This window comes from Pseudophryne corroboree, unplaced genomic scaffold (assembly GCF_028390025.1).
Source record: "Pseudophryne corroboree isolate aPseCor3 unplaced genomic scaffold, aPseCor3.hap2 scaffold_1170, whole genome shotgun sequence".
In the NCBI taxonomy this organism is placed as follows: domain Eukaryota; kingdom Metazoa; phylum Chordata; class Amphibia; order Anura; family Myobatrachidae; genus Pseudophryne; species Pseudophryne corroboree.
This window is the reverse complement of record NW_026967795.1, coordinates 9,678-15,492: the sequence shown is the minus strand read 5'-3', so window position 1 is coordinate 15,492 and position 5,815 is coordinate 9,678. Positions and strand designations below refer to the sequence as shown.

General features: G+C 34.4%; 1 non-coding gene across 1 annotated transcript; it reads right to left on the bottom strand.

The window, feature by feature from the left end:
• Nucleotides 1-543: 543 nt before the first annotated feature.
• TRNAS-ACU (transfer RNA serine (anticodon ACU)) lies at nucleotides 544-617 on the bottom strand. The gene has a single exon. It is a non-coding gene; the product is annotated as a tRNA-Ser (tRNA).
• Between the last annotated feature and the right edge of the window lie 5,198 nt (nucleotides 618-5,815).

Here is a 5,815-nt window from a genome sequence, read left to right as displayed (position 1 = left end):
AGAAACATCTTCACCCTTAAATAAAGATTTTCTTAATTCCTTACCTGTGTGCTAATTAGATATCACCTTGTTTTCACATTAAACAGACTTCCACATGAGAAAGCAGCAAGGATGCAGTGGCGTTAATGTTTCCTGGTGTTAATCTGTATTATTTCAGTAGAAATTGAAATGAGGATGCATCTTGCTGCCTTTCCAATGAAGCAAGTTTAATTTAGTAATAGGTGAAAAACCATCCCTACAAAGGTGTTAATCAGAGACTTGGCTTTGTGGACACTTTTCAGAGAACAAATTTGTTAGCATAAAAATAAAGCCAGAAAATGAAGAGCTGTTTAATCACTCAATTGGATTTTTTTTGCCAGCATATTTCTTTTTCTCTGCAACCCACTGCTAAATTGTGCTTCCTATCTGTTTTTATAAAATCACTGAATCAAATCTAACTCTGATTACATCAGAGAAGGCCAGGTACCCTACACCATAACAGGGGGTTTGAAATTTTGACTTGTCTACTTAAAGATCACCAAAATCTGATAACAAGGTCAATTACGTCCCTGGGTGGGATTGAACCACCAACCTTTTGGTTAGTAGCCAGACACACTAACCGATTGCGCCACAGAGACACTTTGTAAAAATGCATACTGACAAAGGCTAATAAGCATACATCTAGAACGTTTCCTAGAAAAACTTTAAAAAGTCAATAATCTGGAGAGTTTTTGTAAGATGTTTCTTCCATCAACCAACGAAGAAACACATTGGTACTTTCCCATGATGAGTGAGTGCTTCAGGATCTCTTGCACTTACATGTGCAGCAGAGTACTGCAATGGAAGCATAACCCAGAGGTAGGCAGATTGAAACTATCCTTTGCTATATGCATTTGTTTTTGTTAATTTAAGTAATCAAAACTGGGATTGATATTTTTGCTCTTTTATTTTTACTTAAAGTACAATAACTTTTGCCATTTTAATTTGTTTTAATAGTATATTGACAGTATAGTTTTCTTTAAAAAATCCACTTAATTTTCTTTACCCTATTATTAAAAGGGTAATTGACAAAAACAAACTACATTGTCACCAGAAGAGCAATACAAAATGTACAAGTGATATATTAAAATCATCTTTCCAGCTTGAATTTCAATGATGCATTGGGGCAACGATTTTGTGAGAAACATCTTCACCCTTAAATAAAGATTTTCTTAATTCCTTACCTGTGTGCTAATTAGATATCACCTTGTTTTCACATTAAACAGACTTCCACATGAGAAAGCAGCAAGGATGCAGTGGCGTTAATGTTTCCTGGTGTCAACCTGTGTTATTTCAGTAGACATTGAAATGAGGATGCATCTTGCTGCCTTTCCAATGAAGCAAGTTTAATTTAGTAATAGGTGAAAAACCATCCCTACAAAGGTGTTAATCAGAGACTTGGCTTTGTGGACACTTTTCAGAGAACAAATTTGTTAGCATAAAAATAAAGCCAGAAAATAAAGAGCTGTTTAATCACTCAATTGGATTTTTTTTGCCAGCATATTTATTTTTCTCTGCAACCCACTGCTAAATTGTGCTTCCTAGCTGTTTTTATAAAATCAATGAATCAAATCTTACTCTGATTACATCAGAGAAGGCCAGGTACCCTACACCATAACAAGGGGTTTGAAATTTTGACTTGTCTACTTAAAGATCACCAAAATCTGATAACAAGGTCAATTACGTCCCTGGGTGGGATTGAACCACCAACCTTTTGGTTAGTAGCTGGACACACTAACCGATTGCGCCACAGAGACACTTTGCAAAAAGTACCTACTGACAAAGTCTAATAAGCATACATCTAGAACGTTTCCTAGAAAAACTTTAAAAAGTCAATAATCTGGAGAGTTGTTGTAAGATGTTTCTTCCATCAACCAACGAAGAAACACATTGGTACTTTCCCATGATGACTGAGTGCTTCAGGATCTCTTGCACTTACATGTGCAGCAGAGTACTGCAATGGAAGCATGCTGAGCCCATAACCCAGAGGTAGGCAGATTGAAACTATCCTTTGCTATATGCATTTTTTTTTGTTAATTTAAGTAATCAAAACTGGGATTGATATTTTTGCTCTTTTATTTTTACTTAAAGTACAATAACTTTTACCATTTTAATTTGTTTTAATAGTATATTGACAGTATAGTTTTCTTTCAAAAATCCACTTAATTTTCTTTACCCTATTATTAAAAGGGTAATTGACAAAAACAAACTACATTGTCACCAGAAGAGCAATACAAAATGTACAAGTGATATATTAAAATCATCTTTCCAGCTTGACTTTCAATGATGCATTGGGGCAACGATTTTGTGAGAAACATCTTCACCCTTAAATAAAGATTTTCTTAATTCCTTACCTGTGTGCTAATTAGATATCACCTTGTTTTCACATTAAACAGACTTCCACATGAGAAAGCAGCAAGGATGCAGTGGCGTTAATGTTTCCTTGTGTCAACCCGTATTATTTCAGTAGACATTGAAATGAGGATGCATCTTGCTGCCTTTCCAATGAAGCAAATTTAATTTAGTAATAGGTTAAAAACCATCCCTACAAAGGTGTTAATCAGAGACTTGGCTTTGTGGACACTTTTCAAAGAACAAATTTGTTAGCATAAAAATAAAGCCAGAAAATGAAGAGCTGTTTAATCACTCAATTGGATTTTTTTGCCAGCATATTTCTTTTTCTCTGCAACCCACTGCTAAATTGTGCTTCCTAGCTGTTTTTATAAAATCACTGAATCAAATCTAACTCTGATTACATCAGAGAAGGCCAGGTACCCTACACCATAAGAGGGGGTTTGAAATTTTGACTTGTCTACTTAAAGATCACCAAAATCTGATAACAAGGTCAATTACGTCCCTGGGTGGGATTGAACCACCAACCTTTTGGTTAATAGCCATATACACTAACTGATTGCGCCACAGAGACACTTAGCAAAAGTACATACTGACAAAGGCTAATAAGCATTCATCTAAAACGTTTCCTAGAAAAACTTTAAAAAGTCAATAATCTGGAGAGTTTTTGTAAAATGTTTCTTCCATCAACCAACGAAGAAACACATTGGTACTTTCCCATGATGACTGAGTGCTTCAGGATCTCTTGCACTTACATGTGCAGCAGAGTACTGCAATGGAAGCATGCTGGGCCCATAACCCAGAGGTAGGCAGATTAAAACTATCCTCTGCTATATGCATTTTTTTTGTTAATTAAAGTAATCCAAAACTGGGATTGATATTTTTGCTCTTTTATTTTTCATTAAAGTACAATAACTTTTACCATTTTAATTTGTTTTAATAGTATATTGAAAGTATTGTTTTCTTTTAAAAATCCACTTAATTTTCTTTACCCTATTATTAAAATGGTAATTGACAAAAACAAACTACATTGTCACCAGAAGAGCAATACAAAATGTACAAGTGATATATTAAAATCATCTTTCCAGCTTGAATTTCAATGATGCATTGGGGCAACGATTTTGTGAGAAACATTTTCACCCTTAAATAAAGATTTTCTTAATTCCTTACCTGTGTGCTAATTAGATATCACCTTGTTTTCACATTAAACAGACTTCCACATGAGAAAGCAGCAAGGATGCAGTGGCGTTAATGTTTCCTGGTGTCAACCTGTATTATTTCAGTAGACATTGAAATGAGGATGCATCTTGCTGCCTTTCCAATTCAGCAAGTTTAATTTAGTAATAGGTGAAAAACCATCCTTACAAAGGTGTTAATCAGAGACTTGGCTTTGTGGACACTTTTCAGAGAACAAATTTGTTAGCATAAAAATAAAGCCAGAAAATGAAGAGCTGTTTAATCACTCAATTGGATTTTTTTGCCAGCATATTTCTTTTTCTCTGCAACCCACTGCTAAATTGTGCTTCCTAGCTGTTTTTATAAAATCACTGAATCAAATCTAACTCTGATTACATCAGAGAAGGCCAGGTACCCTACACCATAAGAGGGGGTTTGAAATTTTGACTTGTCTACTTAAAGATCACCAAAATCTGATAACAAGGTCAATTACGTCCCTGGGTGGGATTGAACCACCAACCTTTTGGTTAATAGCCATATACACTAACTGATTGCGCCACAGAGACACTTAGCAAAAGTACATACTGACAAAGGCTAATAAGCATTCATCTAAAACGTTTCCTAGAAAAACTTTAAAAAGTCAATAATCTGGAGAGTTTTTGTAAGATTTTTCTTCCATCAACCAACGAAGAAACACATTGGTACTTTCCCATGATGACTGAGTGCTTCAGGATCTCTTGCACTTACATGTGCAGCAGAGTACTGCAATGGAAGCATGCTGGGCCCATAACCCAGAGGTAGGCAGATTGAAACTATCCTTTGCTATATGCATTTTTTTTTGTTAATTTAAGTAATCAAAACTGGGATTGATATTTTTGCTCTTTTATTTTTACTTAAAGTACAATAACTTTTACCATTTTAATTTGTTTTAATAGTATATTGACAGTATAGTTTTCTTTAAAAAATCCACTTAATTTTCTTTACCCTATTATTAAAAGGGTAATTGACAAAAACAAACTACATTGTCACCAGAAGAGCAATACAAAATGTACAAGTGATAAATTAAAATCATCTTTCCAGCTTGAATTTCAATGATGCATTGGGGCAACGATTTTGTGAGAAACATCTTCACCCTTAAATAAAGATATTCTTAATTCCTTACCTGTGTGCTAATTAGATATCACCTTGTTTTCACATTAAACAGACTTCCACATGAGAAAGCAGCAAGGATGCAGTGGCGTTAATGTTTCCTTGTGTCAACCCGTATTATTTCAGTAGACATTGAAATGAGGATGCATCTTGCTGCCTTTCCAATGAAGCAAATTTAATTTAGTAATAGGTTAAAAACCATCCCTACAAAGGTGTTAATCAGAGACTTGGCTTTGTGGACACTTTTAAAAGAACAAATTTGTTAGCATAAAAATAAATCCAGAAAATTAAGAGCTGTTTAATCACTCAATTGGATTTTTTTTGCCAGCATATTTCTTTTTCTCTGCAACCCACTGCTAAATTGTGCTTCCTAGCTGTTTTTATAAAATCACTGAATCAAATCTAACTCTGATTACATCAGAGAAGGCCAGGTACCCTACACCATAAGAGGGGGTTTGAAATTTTGACTTGTCTACTTAAAGATCACCAAAATCTGATAACAAGGTCAATTACGTCCCTGGGTGGGATTGAACCACCAACCTTTTGGTTTATAGCCGTACACACTAACTGATTGCACCACAGAGACACTTTGCAAAAGTACATACTGACAAAGGCTAATAAGCATTCATTTAAAACGTTTCCTAGAAAAACTTTAAAAAGTCAATAATCTGGAGAGTTTTTGTAAGATGTTTCTTCCATCCACCAACGAAGAAACACATTGGTACTTTCCCATGATGAGTGAGTGCTTCAGGATCTCTTGCACTTACATGTGCAGCAGAGTACTGCAATGGAAGCATGCTGGGCCCATAACCCAGAGGTAGGCAGATTAAAACTATCCTCTGCTATATGCATTTTTTTTGTTAATTAAAGTAATCCAAAACTGGGATTGATATTTTTGCGCTTTTATTTTTCATTAAAGTACAATAACTTTTACCATTTTAATTTGTTTTAATAGTATATTGAAAGTATTGTTTTCTTTTAAAAATCCACTTAATTTTCTTTACCCTATTATTAAAATGGTAATTGACAAAAACAAACTACATTGTCATCAGAAGAGCAATACAAAATGTACAAGTGATATATTAAAATCATCTTTCCAGCTTGAATTTCAATGATGCAT